This window comes from Gossypium arboreum, chromosome 5, assembly GCF_025698485.1.
Source record: "Gossypium arboreum isolate Shixiya-1 chromosome 5, ASM2569848v2, whole genome shotgun sequence".
Classification (NCBI taxonomy): domain Eukaryota; kingdom Viridiplantae; phylum Streptophyta; class Magnoliopsida; order Malvales; family Malvaceae; genus Gossypium; species Gossypium arboreum.
The window spans coordinates 40,323,067-40,349,680 of NC_069074.1; the positions used below are offsets into that span (position 1 = coordinate 40,323,067).

A 26,614-nucleotide genomic window follows, 5' to 3' on the forward strand; every position below is an offset into this window, starting at 1 on the left:
TATTAAAATAAGCAATCTCGCAAACAATAAGTTATGAGTTGATAACACGTGATTATTTTGTAGATGCATCTACCAAAATCATATAATATCAAAATCATCCACATGGTGGACGAATGGACCCATATTCATTTCAGAAATGCAAGACATTAAATCTCAACTTTATCTAGTGAGTTTCTAATAATCAATTTTAATTGATAACAAGCAAGAAATGAGAATTTTTTTTAAATTAAAGAATCTACTGGTTCTTTAATGAATGTCCATATGAATTTCTTAATTAATTTTCGCATCATATATTGAAACATCCCAAATTTCTTAAAATTTTGAATTTGCTAATTTGTGTCAAGTGATTAATTTGGCCTAGTGGTTAAGTGGTCTGAATGTGTGCTTGAGGTCCTATATTTGATTCATTTTCATAGAATTTTGGTTATTTTTGTCCCTATATCTGGCTAGTCACAACTAGCTTAACTAGAATTTTTGTTTAATTGTAAACAAGAATGAGCCTGTTGGTTCAGTGGTAAGGCTTTAGCTTATCCTTTGTTCCTAAGTTTGAGTCCTGTTGTGTGCAAAAGTAAAATTATTTTTGCTTCTGTCGTGTTGTGTCATCCATGCTACAAAATATGAGGTCAAACTCAAATTCCTAGCAATCTAATTAAGTTAATATCAAATAGGATTTAGTGCGATAATATAGCTTATTTTTTATTTTGAAGTTCAAGGAAGTTATCTCCTAATTTTTCTCTAGTGTCATCTCCACTTTCCTCTTTTTTCTCCAATTTTGGTTTCTACATGTTTTTTTCCTTGTCATTTCTTTTGCTATTCTTTTTCTTTGTTTTTCAACCTTCTTCCTCATTTTTCCTACTTATCATACCTTTTTCTTTATTTATCTTTCAAGTTATTGTTTCTATCTGTTACTTTATTATCGTTCAGACATCTGGTTGTTGTGTCGTTATTCTTCTAGATTTATTACTGGTCATGTGTGGTAAGGAAATTTTGGTGTTGATCGTACTTTTCTTGTGTTATTATATTTAGTCTTTGTTCATTTGTTGAGAGCATCATTTTCAGGTTGTATTGAAGGAGTTGTAGATGTTGATTAATTCATTTGCATCGCTCTTTTAAGTGAAGATGGTAAGGCACTCATTCTTCTAGCGATTTAAGTGCGTTGGAGATCTCTATTTTTTAGGGTAAGTACCGAGCGCCCAAGATTAAGGGCTTATTTGCGATAATTTAAGTTGTAGGCTGATTGTCTTGTTGTTGTTGACTGAATGCTTTAGGATGCAAAGGTCTACTTTTAACTCATAATTAGTAATTGGGGTTATTGCGGATGTCGTGTGTGGATAACTTGGCTTATAGTTGTTCTACTGATATCCCAGAAGTAATCAAGTGTGTGATTCTAACCTGAAAACTTGGAAAAAAGGAGCAAAAATTGAATCTACCAGTTTACGCCACACGGCCATATGTCAGGCCGTGTGAGCCACATAGATGTATGGCTGACTATGTCAGCCACACGGGTGTGTGGTTGGACATGCGGGGCACATGAGCCTATCAGGTAAGAGTGTGTCAAACACACAAGCGTATGGGCCTATTCCAAGTAGATTAGTCTAGGTTGTGTTTTGGGTCATTGGTTTGAGGTTAGTGACATTATCGAATCTATTAAATAGTTACGTATGTAATCAACAGAGACTGTTTGATATGTTAATGATGTATGTATATTTTCTAGAAGAATGCTTAGTTGTATAAAATGGTATATCTGATCTATAAATCTATATTCACTATTAGCATGTTTTTGTTCTACTATGTTCATAAATGAGCATGTTAAATATGACATTATTTACTCTGATAGTATCTGAATCCATGTTATGACTATGCATGAGCATTGGTTTAGGTTATGGTTATGATGTGGAGGAAGATCTGACAGACTACAATCTAAAAATTCTAGCGGTTTTCTACAATAGATCTCGTAGCTTGTCTGCATAGTTTCTGGTGGCTAAAGACCATGATTTTGGTGTGTTGGGTAGGATGGGTATTAAATACCTTATTTGGTATGCTGGGTGGGACGAAATTGGCTTGTTGCGAATGGAGGTAGGATCTGATTCTGTTTGACATTTTGCATCGCTTACATGCCATGCTTTCTTTATTTTTTTTGTTATATTGGAATTTGTGCCTAAATTTTTATCATCTATAACGTAAATGGGCCAAGTCGCACACTGGGTTTTTTTAGCTCACTCAATTTATTAATCTTTTTAGGTAATCCTTAGATTTAGGATTGGCGAGGTTTGGGAGCTTGAGCTGATCTCACGCTTTTGTTGGTTAAATAAAGTTTACTTATGTTTTACAGACTTTCAGACTATGTTGGTATTTTTTGGACTTTTTTAGACTTTAGATTTTTAGTAACTAGCCTAGACAAACTACTTGCTTTTTCGATATATAAATTTGACCCTTGTGTTCAAAATTAAACAAAATGTTGTTTTCCACTGCAATTTTTTACACGAGGAATTAAGTTTATTTAAAGAAACAAGTAGAGCAAAAACGCGAGGTTTTTCTAATCAACTTGGAATATATGAAAAAATTTTAGAAAACACACTCATAATAATCCTTAAGTATTCTAGGCAATACTGACGAATTTTTCTTTTTGAAATATACAACACAAAAGTAAGATATGCTTTAGTAATCAAATGTTCATGGTTTCAAGTAATTAATGTGACCCTTAAGATCCGGTTGTAACATCTAGGTCGGATCTGGGGTGATACATATATGATTCAGGATGGTCTAATTGGTCATGCCAAGTAGTAAATGTATTTGTATTAGTAAACATGCGATTTACTTTAACATGCATTTCAATTGTACTAGTAATGTCAATATAAATTATGACAATTGATAATTTTGTTTACATTCCTTTTACTTTGTATCCACATATAATTACTACTGTGACATTTAGTTTTGGAAGTGTCTAAATTAATGTGAAATCCATAATGCCATCAACTCAACAAAAAATATAATTTGAAAGTAATTATATGCAATATTCACTTTAGATAAATACGTCAAAATATTTAAAAATCCAAATTGATTTTAATGATAAAAAGTGATTATAAAATTTATTATATTTATTGCATACATTCATTTCAAGGAATGTGCAAAAAAATTTTGATAATAATGTTTACATATATTATATTCCTTACCAATAAGGTCATATACATATCATTCGCTTCTTATCTATTTCTCAATAATGACAATAGGTTTCAGATTCATAATTATTATATATTACTACATTCACTTGAGGAATGTAGCCATAAGAAGGCATGAGATAAATTTAGAATACTTTTAAAACCCTTTTTACAAGAGTTTTATATCAAAAATTAACTAGAAAGAACTAGCTAAGTCATGCATGGAGTTTATTGTAAATCAAATATATAGAGAAAACTCAAATCTAAAATATCAAACCTGATATAATGCTAGTGCTAGTAAAAGTTTCATAAATCATTGTAGACATGCATGAAATTCAACTGAAAATCCAACCGTTCATGTTTATAGAACTTTTCATTTACAATTGCTAATGTAGTTTCTTAAATAATTAACAAATGTAATAATATAAAACGCATGAATTACTACTTTTAACAACTCTACAAAAGTAACAAGTATCTCAAGGATGTATAGTAGGAAAATATAAGGCATTTGCAAAATCAAACCACACGAGTTTTTTCGTGTTTCATGTCAAACAACATTCAGTTAATACAAACGAGGTTTATAGAAATACCAATGACCAAATTAATACAGTAATTCTCATTTGTAAGTATATGATTTTTTTTTCAACCAAAATAATTTAAGAATTAAAAATGACAACAATTAAACTTGAAATTCTAGAATAGAATCAACCCAAAGACCAATTTAGATATTCCTCAAAAACTATCTTTAGAACCACACAAGTATGAGCACTGAAAAATTTCAAATTCTATAAGCAAATTAAGGAAAAGCATTAAAGGAACGTATCTATATTTGAACTAAATCAAATCCAAATAATCATGAAATCCACTAATTTACCATCACAAATTTATTGTTTATTCTAACACAACAACAACAAAAGAAACACGTAATAAATATGTTTTAGGAAAATATATTATTTAATTATAGAACTTACTATAAAGACATAAATAAGTCAATCAATATTCATTTTCATGAATAAGATGCAAAACAATAAGCAATTCATGGAATCAAAACTTTTTAAAAAAAGCATCTCAAATATTTGAATCATATATCAAGCCGATTTAATATTTAAACATGCTATTGTTGAGAAAAAGTGTAAAGATAGATATCTAATTAAGTTTGTACCTTTCTTATTCAACTTTGGATCTTGATGATTTTATCAAGAAGTAAGTAAATTTAACTCTAATAATAGACTTTGAATCCAATCAAAATTTATCAAGAGCAAACTTTGAGAGTGAATCTTATTTCTCAATTTCATATAGATAACGGTAGCAAATCTTTTACTATCCTTAAGAATAAAAAATAAAAGAAATTAATCAAAACAATGATAATATATAATGAAACAAAAATAAAAAAATAATCAAATATTAAATATTAAATAAAATAAATCCTCTTATAAAATTTTGCATCTTATCCTCAAAGATCTTGAAAATCATGGAGGATAAATTTGATCGTCCATAAAAGAAACTATCACTTTGAGTAAGATCGTGCTAATAACTTATTATAAAATAAAGAAAGAAATATAGAGAGCAAAAGAGAATTTATTTTATTGATTAATAGAGATGTTTACAATATTTCTCCAAAGCTATATTTATCGACACAAGAAGTATAAGTAATATAAAACTCTACTTCTAATGAATATTAGACTCCTTATATATATCAAACTTATCTCGATCTTGATCGACATCCACTTAATAATAAAATAACTATTAATTTTTCCAACTAACCTTCATTTATTATTATTATTATTACTATAGGCAATAGATTATCGTAATCGAAAATCAAAGCTAATTTTCACTAATCAAAGATTTCATGTTCATTCTCAGGGACTAAAATCGATTTTTAATGTTTTAAGAAATTATAAATTTAAAAAATTGGAAAATATTGAAACAATATTTAAATAAAATATCCACAAATTTTTACAAACAAATATACTTGGTTTTCAACTTTTCTCAATCTAATAACAACTGAAAGAAGCCCATATATAAGACATTTTATCAATAAAAAAATCATAATACGTGAATCAAAAGTCAGGAACCCACAATACATGATTTGAAAGGGTTCTTGGTTTCTCCAAACTTTTCCAGTTAATACATGAATCAAAAACTTTTTCCATTCAAAGAAACCCGCAATACATGAATTAAAAGGGGAGTTGAGGTTGTAGACGTTTCTCATGAACACATCGTGAACCGCCACATCAAACCTCATTTCGAAACCAAGTATGAAAAAGTCGAGGGTATTGAGGACGTAAACAAGAGATGACGATGAAGAGAAAGGAGATATAAAAAGGTTTTGAATTTCTCAAATTTAAGGTGAATTCTTAATTGATTTCAAAGGATTCCAATGTTGCCAAGGTATTGTTTGGGATTTCAAATCAACCACTATACCAACCGAGTTAACACATAAATGAATTTTGAGAAGTTTTTGAGTTTATATATGTTTTCGGAATTTATATTTTTATATATCTTTTTTTTTAAATGTTATATTTTTTAGGGTAAACTATACAATTAGTCACCAAATAGTAGTATGTTTCTGTTTTGGTTATCGAACTACAAAATCTTTTAATTTCTTCACTAATGTTATCGTTCGGTTATGTCGAAACCATTTTTTTGTTTTGAAAAACGGGGTCAATTTTTGTTTTGAAAATGAAAACGAAAAACGGGAGTCGCCACCAATCTTTTTTTATGAGGTGTGATCGGGTCACCTTATGATTGATCGTTTTAATAAAACGCAGTGATATATTAAAACAACAATTTTGGTCTATGAAATTTAACAAAGCGAGTTCGGGAGTCGGTTTCGCACGAGGAAGGATTATCACCCTCGTAACTCCCAAAATTGGTACCTAATTGATTAATTAATGTTCTAACGTCGAAAGTTGAAAAACCAAAAAGAGTTTAAACTATGACCCTGTCATTCATTAATATTGATTAAAAGAAATGCTTGAATAAATTAAAACGAACACTAAAGTCCTTCTCGTCTCAAGATAACAAAATATCACATCCCATAAGTTGGGACACGATATTTGAACCCTCGAAAATAAGTTTGCCCATTTTTTTATTTAAAATTTTTTGCTTTTTAATTTAAAAGTGAGAAAAATAAAATAAAATAAAAATAAAAATAAAGAACACACAAATTTTACGTGGAAACCCTTTCGGGAAAAAACCACGGGCAGAGGAGAAGAAAATTCACTATGTCGAAAAATTTGAATCAATACAAGAGGAATAGACTATGTCTATTTATAGGCTTGTAAAGCCATATTCTAGTAGGATTGAAATACCTTATCCTAATCACTATAAAATAGATGAAGTTTAATAAGTTTTAAAAAATCTTATTCTAAAATAAAATAAAAGAAGTCTAGTTCTATATGGATTTTACTTTTATTTTATTTTCCATCGTATTTTATTTAAATAAGAATTTGGGTCACTTAATTCTAACAATCTCCACCTTGAGACAAATTCTCAATGAACAAGTTCTTCATCGCGAACTTTCAATAAACAAGTTCTCCACCTCTTCCATAAAACCCCTTAAGGGTTTAACTTCAACAATGTACACCAACCAAGTCTAAGCAATGCTCAAACTTGGTTATAGGAAGTGACTTAGTCATCATATCTGCAGGATTTTCATGAGTACTAATTTTGCTCACAACAATATCACCACGAGCAATAATATCACGAACAAAATGATACCGAACATCAATGTGTTTTGTTCTCTCATGAAACATTTGATCTTTTGTAAGAAAGATGGCACTCTGACTGTCACAAAATACTGTGCTGATTTGAAGGTCTTCATTGAGTTCATTAAAGAGTCCCTTCAACCAAATAGCTTCTTTACAAGTCTCAATAATCGCCATGTACTCAACTTGATTGGTAGACAAAGCGATCAGAGATCGCAAAGTGGCTTTCCAACTGATTGCACAACCTCCGATTGTAAAGACATAACCTGTGAGAGATCTTCTTTTATCAAGGTCTTCAACAAAATCAGCATCAACATACCCTATGACTCCATCTCTAGTTCTTCCAAACTGTAAGCAAACATCAGTAGTACCTCGTAAGTATCTTAGAATCCACTGAACTGCTTTCCAGTGTTCTTTACCGGGATTCGCCATGTATCTGCTAACTGCACTGATTGCATATGATAAATCTGGACATGAACAAACCATAGCATACATGAGAGATCCCACTGCACTAGAGTATGGAACATGTGACATGTACTCAATTTCATCATCTGATTGTGGAGACAAAATTGATGAAAGTCTGAAATGGGCTGCTAAAGGAGTACTAATAGGCTTAGCACTCTGCATATTGAACCTGCAAAGAACTTTTTCAATGTACCCCTCCTGACTTAGGTACAATTTACTTGTTTTTCTATCTTTGAGAATCTCCATTCCAAGTATCTTCTTTGCTGGTCCTAAATCTTTCATCTCAAATTCTTTACTTAGTTGGGTTTTGACATTTCTTATCTCTCATTTATCTTTTGTTGCTATCAACATGTCATCAACATAAAGAAGTAGATACACAAAAGAACCATCACTGTTTTTCTTAAAGTAAACACAACTGTCAAGACTACTTATTTTGAAATCATGAGAAGTCATAAAGGAATCAAACCTCTTGTACCACTGTCTTAGTGACTGTTTCAAACCGTAAAGGGACTTTTTCAGCAAGCAAACATAGTTCTCTTTTTCTGAGACTATAAAACCCTCTGGTTGTTGCATGTAAATATCCTCCTCAAGTTCTCCATGCAGAAATGCATTTTTTACATCTAACTGCTCAAGCTCCAAATCATGCATGGCCACAATATCAAGCAAAGCTCGAATTGAACTATGCTTAACAACTAGAGAGAACACATCTGTGAAGTCCACTCCTGGAATTTGACTGTAACCCTTTGCAACAAGCCTTGCTTTATATCTGGGTTCTTCAACTCCTGGAGTCCCTTCTTTCTTTTTAAACACCCATTTACAATGAATAGCCTTTTTACCTTTAAGAATTTTCACAAGGTCCCATGTTCTGTTTTTGTGGAGTGATTCCATCTCTTCTTGCATAGCAAACATCCATTTTTCTAAGTCTTCACAGCTAACCGCCTCAGAATAATTAGATGGATCTTGATTCACATCTATATCTTCAGCCACATTTAAAGCATAAGCAACTAGATCAGCCTCGGCATACTTCTTTGGAGGTTTAATTTCTCTTCTAGTTCTGTTTTTGGCGATAGAGTATTGTGGTGAAAAAGAAACTCTATTCTCAACTTTTGTTCTGGCTTGAGGAGTTGACTTTGTATTAATCTGATGTTCCACCTGCTTTTGATTTTCTTTATTGGAAGAGTCTTTAAGAGATAAGTTAGGTAGCATAGCAGTTTCATAAAAAAACAACATCTCTGCTAATCACAACTTTTCTATTTTCAGGACACCATAACTTATACCCTTTTATACCAGCTTTATAACCAAGAAAAACACATTTAATGGATCTCGGTTCCAATTTTCCATTATCAACATGAGCATACGTAGGACACCCAAAAATCTTTAAATCAGAATAACTAGCAGGATTACCAGACTATACCTCTTGTGGAGTCTTTTTCTCAATGGCAACGGATAGAGATCAGTTGATTAAAAAACATACAGTAGAGGCTACTTCTGCCCAAAATGACTTCGATAAGTTGGCATTTGACAACATACGTCAAACCTTCTCCATGATTATTTTGTTCATTCGTTCTGCAACGCCGTTTTGCTGTGGAGTATGACGAACTGTCAAGTGTCTCATGATCCCTTCTGACTTGCACAATCTATTAAACTCATCAGAACAGAACTCTAAGCCATTGTCTGTATGGAGGTATTTTATCTGTTTTCCCGTCTGTTTTTCAATCATAATTTTCCAAGACTTAAATGCGGAAAACACATCACTTTTCTACTTCAGGAAGAACGCCCAAACTTTTCTGGAAAAATCATCAATAAAGGTTAGCATATAATTAGCTCCACCTCTCGAAGGCACTCCAGATGGCCCTCACAGATCAGAATGAATATACTCCAATATTCCCTTCGTGTTATGGATTCCTCTAGTGAATCGAACTCTCTTTTGCTTCCCAAAAACACAGTGCTCACAGAAATTTAGTTTGCAAATTCTTTGCCCGTCAATAAGTCCTCTTTTACTCAATTCTACCATGCCATTCTCACTCATATGCCCTAGGTGCATATGCCAAAGTTTAGTAATATCATCATTTGACAAGAAAGAGGAAGCGACAGCTGCATCACTAGTAACAGTAGAACCCTGCAAAACATATAACTTGGAAGTTTTTCTTTGCCCTTTCATCACAACAAGGGAACCTTTGGAAATCTTTAAAATCCCACTTTCAGCTGTATATCTGTACCCTTTTGAATCAATAGTACTTAACGAAATTAAATTTCTCTTCAATTCTGGAACATGTCGTACCTTACTAATTATTCTGACAACTCCATCAAACATCTTAACTTTAACTGTTCCAACACCTGCGATTTTACACGAAGCATTATTTCCCATCAAAACAACACCTTCAGACATTGTTTCGTAAGTTGTAAACCAATCCGATTGGGACTCATGTGGAAGGTGCAGCCTGAATTAAGTATCCATTCTTCACTTACTTTAGAATCATTGATAGAAGCAACTAGAAGTTCACCATCGCTGTAATCTTCTACAACATCAGCTTCACCGAAATTTTCTGGTTATTTTCCCCTTTGATTCGCAGCCTTCCTTTTAATCTTATTTTGTAGCTTATAGCATTCAGATTTAATGTGCCCTTTCTTCTTGCAGAAGTTACAAGTTTTACCTCTGTTTGACGACTTCGATCTACCTTTGGATTTACCACGAGGATTCTGTTCCTGCGTCCTACCATTTTCATCATCAGCATTCCGATCTTGTCTCCCACGAACAATGAGACCCTTTCCCTGAGAGTCAAGTTTAACCATAAGATGCTTCATCTTATCATACGAGGTTAAAGAATCATAAACCTCATCAACTGTAAGAGACTCGCGGCTATATAAAATCGTGTCTCTAAAGGTTGAATAAGATGGTGGCAACGAGCAAAGTAGAATCAACCCTAGATCTTCCTTATCATACTGAACCTCTATGGCCTCCAAGTTTGAGAGAATTTCTTTAAACACTGTTAAGTGTTCGTGTACAGACGCACCTTCCTCCAAACAATGAGTATAAAGACGCTGCTTCATATGCAACTTTCTTGTTAGAGTTTTCGACATACATATTTTTTCTAGCCTCTTCCATAATGCAGCGGCAGTCTTCTCTTTCATCACATCCTGCAAAATTTCGTTGGACAAATGCAGATGTAATTGTGTTAACGCCTTTCGATCCTTACACTTCTTCTCTTCATCTATTAATGTCGAAGGCATCTTATCTATCCTTAGCAGGGCATCTTCCAGATCTATCTGTGCAAGAACTGCTTGCATCTTAATTTGCCACAACGCAAATCTAGTGTTGCGATCCAACAGTGGAATTTCATACTTCAAAGACGCCATTACCGTGATCGAGATGAATAAACCGGAAGCTCTGATACCAATTTGAGAAAAATAAAATAAAATAAAAATAAAAATAAAGAACACACAAATTTTACGTGGAAACCCTTTCGGGAAAAAACCACGGGCAAAGGAGAAGAAAATTTACTATGTCGAAAATTTTGAATCAATACAAGAGGAATAGACTATGTCTATTTATAGGCTTGTAAAGCCATATTCTAGTAGGATTGAAACACATTATCCTAATCAATATAAAATAGATGAAGTTTAATAAGGTTTAAAAACCTTATTCTAAAATAAAATAAAAGAAGTCTAGTTCTATATGGATTTTACTTTTATTTTATTTTCCATCGTATTTTATTTAAATAAGAATTTGGGTCACTTAATTCTAACAAAAAGAATATTCAATTGTTTAAATTCAATGAAAAAATTGAAGCCTCGTAAATTAGGGCACAACTTTCTCGAGTTTCTAAACACCAAACATTGCTTTTATTTTATTTAAAATTAATGTCTTTTGAAAGTTAAAACAATAATATATGAACAAAATTGTTATGCTAATGAATAACAAGAGCATAAACATACTAATAACAAATAAACGGTTCACAATGATCACATAATTTACTACTTAGACACTAATATGCTCAATAAATACAAGGTAAATGCCATAGAATAATGACAACAATAGTAACAATAACAATAAGTACAATAATGAGATTTAAATTTTGAAGCAACATTAGCAAAATTATAAACAATATAAAAATAAAATAAACATAAAGCGAAATTAAAGAAAAATAAAAATCAATTGCTAAAGATAGAATAAAGAAAGTATTAAATAAATAAGAGTAAAGAAGTAAGTGAATATCGATGAAACATTTTAAAAAATATTTATACTAAATAAATAAATAATCAAACAACAAAATGACCAATAAAACAGTTTACGAAAAAAGGTTAAATAAACAAAGATTAAATTGAAATCGAAATAAATTTAGAGGGTGTAAATTAAAATAAAAGAAACTACAAGGATCAAACAGATTTGGGGTTAAATTGGAATGAAAATAAAACTGGAATTGAAATTATAACAAAATAAGAATGTGAGGGCCTAAATGAAAACGCGTACAACATTGAGGACTGAATAGGGAAATATACCCTGCTCTCAAAACGACATCGTTCTCCACAGGGCCCAAACAAAATAAAAAAACTTCAGGGGTAAAATCAAAAAATAAAAGAAAGTTAAAAGGGGACCCAATCGAAGTTAGCCTCAAAAGCGGAAGGACTGAATGCACAAATAGACCTTTAGTCCAAAAACACGCGGATCCTAGGCGGGTTTCGGGTCAGAATTCGAGTCTAGGTGATTAAACAACGCCGTTTTGTGGCTATTGAACTCAACTCCAAACGACGTCGTTTCAATAGCTTATAAAAGGTATTTTTCTTTAATTTCATTCATTCATGCTTTTTGAAAAAATAAAAAGGAAAAGGGAAAAGGCTTCTCTTTGGGGCCTCCGTTTCCGACGATCAGACCACCGTCCATTTGTCATTGTCGACCGCCGTGTATGGCGGCCGGAGGTACAAAATCGACCCCCTTTTAATCCCCTTGCTCCCCTCGCCTCAAATTTGCGGTCTAAACACTCAAAAACCTCACGAAAATTGGAAGAAATCAAGAAAAGCTCTCGGTTTTAACTTCTCCGATCGCTCAAAAAGGTAAAAAAAGGGGAGTTTTTTTTGTATAACTACATATATATGTAATCGATATTCGAACCAAATGTGCTATGAATGATGAAAAATACCTAGCCTCTTTTTGGATTGATATTTTCGTTCCTTCTCCAAAAACAATCACAAAAAATGCTTTATAACCGAATAAGAAAAAAAATTAAATAAAATATTCTCTCATTTTCATTTTTGCAGTTGTATTTGCATTGGTTCGCAGGTACAGAGGAGGTGTACGGAGGCCAACGTGTCGAGGGCAGCTCATGGGCGTACGGAGGCTGGGTTACGGCACATGCGGCGCGAGGGGAAAGAGGGAAACCAAGGGTTTCCGAAAATGTTTGGCTTTTGAGGCATTTGGGCCTGCTATTTTTGGGTCATTCGTCTTGGGCTTCTGTTTGTAAAATTTCGGGCATTGGGCCACTATCGTTGTAATATTTGGACTGTGGAAATTTGTTTATTTTGGTTTTCTTTCTTGATTTGGGCCCGGGTAGAAATTGGACCTTACAGGTTATGTTTTGGTCACCTTCCGTTAAATCTTTAAAAATATTAACTTAACTTTTTTCTAATTGGTATATTAACACATTTAGTCCTCCTCACTTATACATTTTATCAATTTAATCCAAATTCTAAATAATTTAGCAAATTTAACACTCAAATTTTTAAAAATTTATCAATTTGGTTCTCAAACACGTCTTCATCATAAATTTGCATCTAAACCCCACATTCATTTTGCGTTCATTTTTTTGTCTCTTTTCTAAACTAGGTAAATCTTTTATGTTATCATAATTTTTTCACTCATTTACCAGAAAATGGTAAAAGGAAGCATTAGTTGCAACATGCAACACCAAAAAAATTTCATGCTAGTTGTACAAAAGATAGAAACGTTCTCTTATATTATAGCCATTTACAAAAGACAGAATGTCTAGATAGCTCTCCAAATATAATGGATGTATATTATACCAAAGGGCCATTCTAGCACCTTACCTCGCCAAGTCGTTATTCAGATTATCTGTAATAAAAATGGTGTTTGATTTATAGTAATAACTCTTGCAAATGGTAGTGGTTGTTAGTATAAAGTAAGTTTATTGAATTGGGAGATTATTTTTCCTTTTTCGCTATAAATGTTTCTAGTGTCTTAGTTAAAGTGGAGTAGTTAATACTTTAATGTATATACTTTTCATTGTTGATTGATTACTATATGTTGGGAGTTTTGACTACTCCATTATTCCATAACCTGTTAGAACAAGTGATAAAACAACAGTTGTGTTACTATCAAAACTTGTTGATTGGCATGTTTGACAGTATATGGGCCTCGACTGCATCTTAATAAACCAGCAAAACACTTTGTGCCCAATATTTTAGAGCTATCAACACCATCATACATATCTTGAAGAAGAAGCATGGAAAGTTTAAATTATTTGATTTACAAAAGCTTATCCTTATCTTATCGGATAAGGGCACTTTATCAGCCATGAGATACCTGATTATGATGTTGTTTATGATATTATTGTCAAGATAATTAGTTAAATAAAATCAACGTTTAAATTAGTGATAAGTTCCTATCTTAATCAACGTTGGAGAATAGCTATAATAGCTAGCTGATCAACTTCCTCATTAGTCAGTTTGAGGGTGTGTTTAGACACTCCTTGTTTAAGGATTTTTTTGGAGAAATACTGAATATAATGTGAAGTATTTGGAAAGAGTGATTTGTAACAATTTGAATTCGACTTTGAGGCTACAATTATCAATTGGGAGAGAATAGGTTGGGTTTTAGCCAATAATTGTACCAGATGAATTGTTAAATAAAATCATTCTTTAAGCAAGGCTCTATAAATGTAGGATTGATGAATTTGAACTACATTCACAAATATCGTGTGTTGATTCTCTTATTACTTATCTATTTGACTTACTTACGTTTTGAATTTGTTATGTGAACTCTCTGGTTTAATCTCAACTTCTGTTAGAATGAAACCATTTTGAATGATAACAAATCAAAGACTTTTTTAATTTGTATCAGAGCGGGCTTTAGACATACTTAAAGACAATCTTGTGTTCGATTTGCAATAATGAAGGATTGATTCTTTACATACTTCGGTGAAAATGTGTTGATACACTTAGTGTCTAAAAAAGTAGAGGTTGTTAAGTTGATATGTGGAAGACCACTTGGAAAGTGGAGGAGATGTGCAACAAGTACTTGATGTTAGTAATAGATGGTTGATGCTTTGTTGATGCTGGCTTAAACTACTATTCAACTTCTAGAATTCTATTACCATTTTTTATTTTTATGGTGGTTATTTTCTTTCTTGCTAGTTATGAATTCAATTTATTTCGCATGCTCTATACTCTATGTTTTTTAGGCTTGGTGGACAATGTGATTCCCAAGCATGCATGTTGATAAAAGGGAGCTTCTTTTAAGCATGTTATTTGACATCTTTGGCAAAAAAAGGGAGAGTTTTTGGGGAACAAATGAATTAGCTAAATTCGGAATTGGTAGAAAACTTGATGTTTTGATGCTTTTGGTGTTTATTTTGATATATGTGCAACATGTTTTCTTATGCTTGGTTGATGATTGATGAACAAGCATGAAACTTGATGACTCAAGTTGATAAAGGGAGTCATTAGCATGATGCAGCTTGTAAGGGGGTTCTAATTTAGTTTCCTTTATTTTCACTTTATTCATATGTGTCGTGAATGCTAATCATTTGTTGTTGGTTTTGCTAGAATGCCAAAAGGGGAAATTGTTGTAAACTTTGATTGTTTGTAGTGCTTATCCTATTTCATGATCTAATAGTAGTTAGAATAAGCTAGTTTGTAATAGTAAAAGTCTTTGTGTTGGCATGTTTGACTTTTGATTAAATATCATTAAAGCAGCAAATGTGGAGATATTTTGATTTGAGAATAATCATCATCCACTCGTGTAACTTAGAGAAAAGGTAGAGAAGTTTGAAATGCTAGTAAAGGTTATGCTTGTCCTTATCCTATCCTCATCTCTTGATAGTTTTAAAGAGATGGAAACCTACTTTATAAATAGCTTTATTTGAATATTTTTCAAGATATTTATCAACATTTGAACTTGTGATAATTATTAGCGAAAGTATATGGCTTGCAAATGTTAATGGTGGATGTTGTTACTGGTTAATTGTTTTAGTTAAAGTTCAAATCAGTTTATTTGCTACTAATGTCTTGAATTTGTTGCGAAAATATGATTGCATGGTTTGGTTATGTCAAAATGCTAAAAATGGGAGATTGCTAGAGTTTTGACTACTCCATTGTTTCATAACTTGTTAGAATAAGTGATGGAACAACAGTTGCGGTACTGTCAAAAATCGTTGATTGACATGTTTGACAATATGTGGGCCTTGAATGCTTTCTAATAAACCAACAAAGCTTTTTGCATCTAATATTTCAGAGCTATCAACAACATCATGCATATCTTGAAAAAGAAGCATCGAAATTTAAACTATTTGATTCGCTAAAGCTTATCCTTATCTTATTGGATAAGGGCACTTGTAACAGCCATAGGATACCTAATTATGATGTTGTTTATGAGATTATTTGTCAGGATAATTATTCAAATAAAATCAGTGTTTAAATTAATGATAAGTTTTTATCTCTTGGCTGTTTATTAATGTTGGAGAAGAGCTATAAATAGTTAATCATTCAACTTCCTCATTAGCTATTTATATATGGGTGTTTAAACACTCATTGTTTAGGGATTTTTATGGAGAGATGTTGGATGTAATGTGAAGTATTTTGAGAGAGTGATTTATAACAACTTGGGTTTGAATTTGAGACTGCAATATCTACTAGGAGAGGGTAGATTAGGCGTTAGTCAATAGTTGTATTAGATGAGTTGTTGAATAAAATCATTCTTTGAGTAAAGTTTCATCGACATAGGATTGATGAAATCGAACTACGCTAGAAAATATAATGTTGATTTTATTACTTATCTCTTTGGTTCACTTACGTTTTCGATTCATTAATAAACTCTCTAGTTTGATCTCAACTTTTGTTCAAACTTAAGTTAGAAGGAAACTATTTTGAACGTGAACAAACCGAAGGCTTTTTCACTATATATAACATTTTATTTCAACATTGATTTTGGCCCAATGATTGAGAACTCATTGAAATGGAGTAGTTATTTGTGATTTCGGCTTTGGACCTTTGCTATCAGAAATGGCCTTAAAACATTCAATATCAATTTTGTTTTCCTTTTTCATGTGAAGAATAACTTTTTCACTAAATAGAGAAAATTAAAGCAGAATAGAGAAAATGAAAGCAGAATAGGGTAAGGGATAGAGGGAAATTTATGATAAAAATGTGTTTGAAAATTAAATTGTTAGAATTTGTAAATGTGGAGAGTTATATTTTTTAAATTAATTAATATTATGAATTTATAGAATATATAAGTATTGAAGACTAAATATGTTATTATACTGATTAAAAAAATCATGACATCATTTCAATTAACGATTTAACAAAAGGTGACCAAGACAAAGTAGATGAAAAGCATTGGTAATGACATTGGAAGGTTTTTTTTTTTTTGTTTATAGTTTAGTAACCAAAACAGAAACACGCTACTAGTTAATTCGGTGACTTATGTTACAATTTACCCCGAATAATTTAGATAAATATTTAAGTTTAAAATATAAACATCATAATATTACGTCATTATTGATTAAAATGATATTACATCTCTCTCCTTAGTTTCATTCAAATATGACTTAATTTTTTTCTTCAAAAACCATTACTTTAATATTTTGTATTTTTTGAGATATTTTTAACTTATCATTTTTTCCAATCTTCATTTAATTTGTATTAATATAAGTAATTGTTTTTATTCAAATATAAATAATGATTAATTGATATGCATAATATTTCAAAATATCATGCTAAAAATACATTCACAATTGTATAAATAAATCTTATTGAAAGTATCAAAATATTAAATAGTAATAAAACCGAACATATTTATTATATTTGTAGCATTACATATTTATCATTTAATTTGTTAGTAAATATTTATTATTTTAATTTAGAAATGCATGTTTAGCCCTTTCTATATATCCAGATCTTACTTTAATTGTAACGACCCGATAGTTAGGGGTGTTGGAAAGTTCATTCCCGAGACTTCGTTCTGTAAATTTGACTTGTAAATATTTTTAATAAATATTTACAGAGCTAGTTGTATAGTTAATTAGGATCCGGTTAAGTGAATTTACTTGAATTAAAAGTAATTAGGTATAAGGACTAAATTGCATATAGGGTGAAAGTTGAATTATAGATTAAAGATTAATTAAAGGGACTAAAGAAACAATTACACCATTTTTTTAGGTAGGACAACATTAGGTAAATTTGAAAGAAAAAGAGAAAGAAGAAAAGAAGAAGTCACTCTAAGGCCAAGGGCTTCAAAATTTTAAAGTTTAATTGGTTAGTCAATTTAGTCCTTTTTCTTGTAATTTGTATTTTTTGGAATCCCGGTGTTAAGTATTACCCGACCCATGTTGAAATTTTAGCAATTATTAAGTTTCTTAGTGTTATTAATGTTGAATAATTTTAGTATTAGGGATTAAATTGATAGATTTTTAAGTTAGAAATGGAAAAGGATTAAATTGTAGAACAAATTGTAAATTTTGAGTAATAAAGACTAAATTGTGAAAAAATTGAAATTTAGCGGTTTAAGTGAAAATATGGAGCTAAATTTAGTTTAAAGTGGAATTTGTATGAAAATATAGAATTAAATGTGAAGAATAAAAATTAGTCTCGGTTTAGGGGCTAAATTGAAATTTAGACAAATCTTGAGTAAAAATTTAAATATTCAATATTCAATATTCAATATGAAATTGAAATTGAAATTTTATTGTATTGATGAATTTTAATTGCTTTAATTTCATAGCTAACGTCGTATCGGAATCCTCAACTAAAAAGGGGAAAGATAAAATCAACGTCGAATAGTTCAGAATTCCTGGTTTGTATTTCTATAATCCGAACTTAGTTGTTAATTGTTATAATTCAATTTAATGCATATGGTAAGAGTTGAGGTGAGTAATTGACATTTTGATAATTGATTGAAATGGATTGAATTGGTAAATACATATTGAATGTATTTATTATTATAAATTGAATTTAATTCATGTGTATATATGTGATTATATGAAAATTAATATTGGATATTGGTTTTACCTGAAATGTGAAACTAAACCCTATTAACTGTATCAGGTTGAGTTGGATATAGATGGCATGCCATAGGATAGGAAGAGTTTAGGGATTTCTTCGACTTCGAGTTGATGAGGCACTGGGTGCCAATTTACTTCGATTTAACCAATGAGACACTGGGTGTCAAATTTATATAGCGCTGGGTGCATATTACTTCGGATTATCCGATGAGGCACTGGGTGCCAAACTGATGTGTTGGTTGGATCCGTGTATCCGTCCGAGTCTTAGTCGTGTTAATAGGGGTAATTAAATAAAACGGTTCTATAATTAATATTGGATGATATTGTATGTGAATTGAAAATGGGACAGAGATTTGAAACATGAAAACGAGATATGTTATGACTAAATGAGATACATGAGTTATGTACTCATGAATTGAGTATTGAATGGCTAATGCCAATGTATAGACAACTGTAATTTGATATGTGAATAGCTATTTTTATAGCAATTGTGTGAATCGAGACATTGTTAATTAAATAAAAGATGTTAGCATGTGCAATTTGAGTATAGTACGAAATGATGTTGAAATGATGTGCTAATATGTATTAATTCAAAAGGTTGACATATGATAGTTGTGATCTTAGTTATGAATTCAAAAGGTTGACATATGATAGTTGTGATCTTAGTCATTAATATGTGTTTATATTTTAATTGTGCATATTATATTATCTTGTCTTTAAATATTTGGATTATAGAAGTACCACTGAGTTTTACTCAGCATACGGTTTTGTTTTCCCGTGCGCAGATTAGGTACTTCACTTGTGATTGTCAATTCAGCATCCAACAACGATCCCGAACTCAAATCTGGTGCTGTTTATCTTTGATAAGTCGTAATTTATACATATTTTTATCTCATTCTTAGCACATTTTTGGATGAATTATCATTAGATTTGTGGAATTTGATGCTCCTAATCCTTGAAATTCATGTTTTATATATAGGTGAGCATAAAAGAGTAAAAAAAGCGAGAAATGGGCCAAAAATAGATAAAATGGGTCAAAGTGGGAAATCAATACGGCCTGGACTTCCTCACACGGGTAGACTACACTCCCGTGTCTATTTAGCAGACTTTAACACGGCCTAAGCCACCCCACATGGGCGTGACACACGGCCATGTCCCTGTCGATCCCAAGTCTAGTTCTACTAGAAAAAGGCCACTTTTGAGGGTTTTAAAGCATTCTAAAGCCTATATAAACACCTGAGGAGGCACCTAGAGGGAAGCACACGGAGTGGAAGGCAAGGAATTACTCGAAGAAAGCCGATTGATCCATCTCAGAAGCCAAATTCTCCTCCAAGACTGAAGATCTCCCTTCAATTTCCTTCAGGGGTTTTTGGGTTTCTTTATGTTTTGTTATTATTATTCTTCTGAGATGTTTTCTTTTACACATATTAACTAAATCCCCTAAATACCTAAGGGGAATGAAACCTAATACGGATTTTATTACTATTTTCTGAATTATATGATAAATACTTGATTTGTTCTTAATTATGTGTTCTTAATTCTTGCTTTAATATTCCAGGATATTGATTCAAGTATTGATGTGCTTATTCAGAGGAGCAAAAGTGTCTGTCTAAGAGTAGATCTAGCATAATTAAGCGGAGTTGATTGCACCCCTAGACATAGGGTGACATAAATCTGCCGGATTAGGATCAAACCTAATAAGGGAATCCATAGATCGAGTTAATGCAACACTAGGGGTTTTAATTAGAAAGAGATTTCAATTAATTAACCTAGGGTTAGACGTTGTTTGTCTCGAGAGAGATAATAATATAAATTAGGGATTTCTACGGATCGGGTCAAGTGAATAAATCGTCTAGTTCAGAGTCAAATAACAAGTGAAGTCTAGGTGGATTCTTCCTTGGGTTTTGTCTAAATCAATCAGTTTTCCCAAAAGTATTACCCCAATTTACTTCCTATGCATTCTTAGTTTAGTTAATTAGTTTAGATAAAGTAAATCACTTTATTTTTAGGCTAGATAATAAAAAAAAGGTTAATACTAGTACTTTTAGTTCCTGTGGGTTCGACATTCCGGTCTTGCTATAAGCTATACTACTGTTCGATAGGTGCGCTTGCCTTTATCGTGATAATAGTTAGCTTTCAAGTACGATCAATCATAAATATAAAACTTATCACGCACATCAAGTTTTTGGCGCCGTTGCCGGGGAACTAAGATATTACGAACACTTAATTTTTATTACTTTAGCCATTTATTTTATTGCAAGTTAAATTTTATTTTAATTTTATTTTAATATTACTAAATTTTCTTTTATTTACTTCTGGCAGGTTTTTATAGTTTATGACTAGAAGAAACCCGTCAGGACCATTACTTTTTGATAGTGAGATCGAAAGCACAGCTCGCAGAAATCGAAGAGAAATAAGGCGAAGCCTAAGATACATAGAGGAAGAGCGAGAGGACGATATTCACACCACAATCGAGGAGATGGCTGAAAATTAAAATAATCAGTTACCTCCTATGATCGCTGCAAATCCAATAAATCAGAATCCTACTCCTCGTACTATGTATGATTATGGTAAACCCAATCTAACAGGAACTGAATCGAGTATAATTCGGCCTACTATTGCTGTAAATAATTTTGAACTGAAACCTAACACGATTCAAATGATAGAATAGTTTGTTCAGTTTGATGGTTTGCAGGATGAGGATCCAAACACTCATTTAGCGAATTTTCTGGAACTCTGCAACACTTTTAAAATCAATGGCATTTCTGATGATGCCATTCGCCTTCAGTTGTTTCCCTTTTCGTTGAGGAATAAGGCTAAAAAGTTGTTGAACTCATTACCACGAGGGTTAATCACCACTTGGGAATAAATGACCGAAAATTTTTTGCTTAAAAACTTTCCAGCGGCTAAAACAGCTAAATTAAGGAATGATATTTCTTCTTTTGTGCAAATAGATTTAGAAACACTCTATGATGCATGGGAGAGATACAAAGATCTATTGAGGAGGTGCCCTCACCATGGGTTACCACTTTGGCTACAGGTTCAAACTTTTCACAACGGCCTGAATCCTTCGACTAGACAGATGATTGACGCAGCTGTTGGTGGGACTATTAATAATAAGACACCTGAAAAGGCTCATGAATTTATAGAAGAGATGTCACTGAATAATTATCAATGGAAAGTCATGAGGACAAAGCTGATGAAAGCGACCGATGTTTTTAACGTCGATTCGGTTACTATGCTCTCTAATCAAGTAGAACTTTTGATAGTAAAATTGATGGGTTACTTGGTTCTTCACAGGTTCATCCAGTAATGCAGTGCGATACAAGTGGAGGTGGAACGAGAAATTCAGAATACCCACCCTATGGTCACAACATGGAAAACAAGCAATTGAATTATATGGGTAATAATCCTCGACCTCAAAATAATCTTTATAGTAACACTTACAATGCAGGTTGGAGAAACCACCCAAATTTCTCATGGGGAGGCCAAGGGTGTAACACTCCGAACCCGACACCGTCGCCGGTGTCGGACACGAGGGGTTAACGAGCCAAATTCACTTATTGCACCGACCAATTTGACATTACCAGGCAAGCTGGAAAATTGCATCACTGTCTCCTTAAAAAGCATATCTCGAGTTTCAAAACTCGGAAACTGATTCCATAAATTTTCCCTGAATTTAGACTCATACCTCCATCCGTGGATTTATTTCTAGAATTTTTTGTCGGGCCAATTGGTACAGTTTATTAGTTAAAGTCGCCCATGTTACAGGGGTCGACTACACTGACCTTCGCGCATTACGACCTGGATATCTTCTAGTACAGAGCTTCAATGCTCATGCCGTTTGTTTCTAATGAAACTAGACTCAAAAGGTAATCTGTACATAGAAATCATGACTTCTAATTCCTTCTGGATAATTTATGGTAAATTTTCAAAGTTGAGACAGGGGATCCAGAAACCGTTCTGTCCCTGTCTCACGAGAACTTTAATATCTCTTAGTATACTGTTCATATGATCGTTTCGTTACTTTCATATGAAAATAGATTCATCAAGGTTCGATTTCATAATTTATTCATTATTTAGTACCATTCCTACGAATTTTTGTGATTTTTCAAATCCGCCCCACTGCTTCTGCCAGCATCTGCTTTCAAGGTAAACTTTACCTATCATGTGGTTTCCATGGCCAACTATAAATTTGACATACATAGGTCCACCTATGATCATATTTAGCCATTCCAATGGCTGATCATTTGACCAACACTTCCATTCCAGTCCAAAATCTCCTCATGAACCATATATATATTTACAATGATCACAAAATCACATGGTCTAATGCCATACTCCACTTTTACGAGCCATTTTCGCATGGCCGTACACATATACATCACAAAAGTACTTGAAAACAACTGAGGGTAGTCCTATGCATGCCATATCCAAAGTTCAACTAAAAGAGTACCAAAAGGGGGTTTGATAGTGTGGATGACTTCACTTCAATGATCCCGAATCCGATCGCTAACGAGCAAAATCTATAAAACAGAGAAACAAAGGAACGGAGTAAGCAATTTATGTGTGACAGCCCAAAATTGACCCTAGACGGGATGTGGTTTCGGGACCACAAAATCGAGGCATAAAAATAATTTAAAATTTATTGTGATGCCTATGATATGTGTTAAATTGTGTGTGACATTTTTGATGATTTGATTTAGTGTTATAAAGGTGAATTTCACTAGAAAGGATTTGTGTGAGAAAACTTAGAAATGAGATAGGCAAATGTTGAAGTGGCCTATTGATGCATACTAGGAAATGTTGTCCTTGCATGTCAAATTTCCCAAATTTGACTATAGTGGCCGGCCAAGGTGGGTGTTGATGGGCAAAGGAAACATGCTCCCAACATGTTTGGTTAGTGAGTGATGTATGAAACAATAAAATAATGTGCTAGCATTAAAGAAAATGTTGACAAAAAAAAAGGTGTGTGGATGCCCCATTGCCGTGACTAACCAAAGAAAGAAAAAAAAAAGGGGAATTTGGTTATGCTTTGTTCTTCTAGCCGTGAACCAAAGGAAAGAAATGGGAGAGCTTTTCATTAAGCAAATTCGCAACCCTTCTTCTAGTTGGAGGTAAGCTTTGAGATGTTGGCTTTAACTTCTTGAGTTTGTTGAGCTAATTGTCATAATGCATTTTGGTAATGTCATGAAAATCAAACTTTCATGGGGATTTGAACATCAAGCCGTGTATCAAGAGGTTAGGAGAAGGGATTGTTTCATGTTGTATTGAACAAGTCGAGGTCGATATGAGGTTAAAATTTGTGAAAGTTTAGTTAGGAAATGTTTGGTACATTCGGCCATGAGGGTGAGGTTTTCGCTATGGTGATTAATAATGGTGATAGTTGTTGTTCATACTAAATCTAGATGAACAAGGGTAGTTGCTTACATCTTAATAATTATGAGGTTCTTTCTTGAATCTACCTTAAACCCATGAAGCATTCGCCATGGTTGATAGTGAAGAGGTTGATATATTTTCTTTATGTTAAATGAATAAGTGTGGATGGGTGAAGCTTGAATTAGTTAAATGTTCATATAGGTTGTTTGGATGCTAATGCAGTATATGAGGATGTTGAACTTGATTAAACAATATTCGCTAGCATGATAGGTATGAAATATTAAGTAAATGAAAATGCTAAATTGTGCTTATATATGTATTCACCAAGGAAGTGTGGTATGAAGCTTGGTAAGTTTGAGAGATGAATGACCAAATGAGCTATGGGTCATGTATGATTAAATTTTATGCATATGTGTGTGTGGCATTAGTAGCTAATAGCATTCGGCATTGTTTAACTAAAATTTGAAATGAATGCTTAAAAGTTAAATGGGTCGCCAAGTGACCGAATGTGTTAAAAACAATATATGGTTGCCGTATGTGTGTGTTTGATTGGGAAGTAAATTTGTTTGATTTAGCTCAAGAGCTCAAAGGATCGAAGTTGGACAAGGGAAAAGAAAAAGTAATTGAATAGCCGTTGAAGACGATGCGACAACGTCGAGGTAAGTCATTAAGCACATATGTTTGATATTGCTTAAATGATTGTAAAATCTATGCAATTGTGTTTAATGGGATGCTATATATATATAAATGAAATTGTATGTGTATGGAGTGATGACAATTGTTGAATGTAAAAGAAATAGTGAAATGTGTAGAAAGTTTGCTTTCGGCACTAAGTGTCTTGGCAATACGTGTGTACGGTGACGAGATTGGCACTAAGTGTGCGTGCTGGAAAAATATGGCACTAAGTGTGCATGCTGGAAATATATGGCACTAAGTGTGCGAGCTCGAAGGGCATGGCACTATGTGTGCGGGCTTAAATCGCATGGCACTAAGTGTGCGAAATCAGTATTAAGCACTGTGTATGCGTACTCTATATATATATATAAATATCTCCGATCGAACAATTATATGGAGGGTGTGTCTCCATCGAGTTGAGTGTGGACAGCGGATCGGGTAAGTACCTTGAGCTCATGACGAATAGGTAATATGTTCATGCTCGGGGTTGAGCTTGGTAAGCTTTAAATCTATGTGATGATTGCAATTGTATGATTGTGGTGAAAATGAGTTGGTGTGTAAAATGCCCCAAATATCTTATTGTATAGAATATGAAATGTGGATGTATGACTTGGTATGAGATTGAACCGAAAGGTCCAAGGAACTATGATATAGTTCGATATGGATGGAGTACTTAGCCTCGTTCATTATTTCATGTTGTAATAATTTTGTTAATGGATGGTTGTGGAATGCTTATGACTTACTGAGTTGTAAACTCACTCGGTGTTTTCTTGTCACCCATTTTAGGTCTCTTGGACTCGTATTGTTGCGTGCTCGGAACCGTCGTTGAAGTCATCACACCGGCTGAAACCTTGTGGTATTGTTTTTGTTGTTGAAGAACATTTGGCATGTATAGGTTATTATATTTTGTCGAATTGTGGGTTGTAAACTTTAAGCCATGTGAAAATGGCCTATGTGGTCGTCGAGTGGGATGCTAGAACCTATAGCCACGAGTCTTAGAAACTCAAATTTTGATAAGGTGGCCATAATTTGTGTCATGTATGATGGATGATTAAGGCCAAGGAAAATTCATGAAATTGGCATAGTCTACTGCAGTAACTGTTGCGGGCAGCAGCAGTGGGATGAGATTGAAAAATCACTAAAAATAGTATAAGTAGAATTAAATAGTGAGTAAATTATGGAACTGAACCTTGATGAATCTATTTTATATGGATGAAACGGAACGACCATATGAGCTGTATACTGAGAAATATTAAAGTTCTCGTGAGACAGGGCCAGAACGGTTTCTGGGTCCCCTGTCGGGACTTTGAAAATTTACCATAAATTATCCAGAAAGAATTAGGAGTCATGCCTTATATGTACAGATTCCATTTTGAGTCTAGTTTCATTAGAAACAAACGGCACCAGTATTAAAGCCCTGTACAGAGAGATATTCAAGTTGTAACACGCGAAGGTCAGAGCAGTAGATCCCTGTAACATGGGTGACTTTAACTAATAAACTGTACCAATTGGCCCAACCAAAAATTCTAAAAATAAATCCATGGATGGGTATATGAGTCTAAATTCAGGTAAAATTTACGAAACCAGTTTCTGAGTTTTGAAACTCGAGATATGATTTTTAAGGCGACGGTGACGCAGTTTTCCAGCCTGACTGGTAATGTCAAATTGGTTGGTATCTTGAGAGGATTTGGCCGTTAACCCCTCGTGTCCGACACCGGCGTCGGTCACGAGTTTGGGGTGTTACAATTAAATTGGTATCAGAGCCATGGTTTAGTCGATTCTAGGACTACCATAGCGCGTGTGAGTCTAGCTATACATGCCAAATTGTTAGTGCTTAAAATGTGATGACTTCGACGGTTGAAATTTTTGTTTTGATTAGTAAATGGAACCCGGTAGAGAGACCCTTGGCGGATGACGTTGAAAGTGTAGCGGCTGCTCCGCGCAAGGGACACCGCTTGTTGAGCCTCGGTCATCCGCGAATAATCAAAATGAA

At 33.0% G+C, this 26,614-nt stretch overlaps 1 non-coding gene across 1 annotated transcript; it reads right to left on the reverse strand.

Annotated features, from left to right (window-relative positions):
- Positions 1-21,484: 21,484 nt before the first annotated feature.
- On the reverse strand, positions 21,485-21,591 carry LOC128293367 (small nucleolar RNA R71). Its single transcript, XR_008283551.1, has one exon. It is a non-coding gene; the product is annotated as a small nucleolar RNA R71 (small nucleolar RNA).
- Between the last annotated feature and the right edge of the window lie 5,023 nt (positions 21,592-26,614).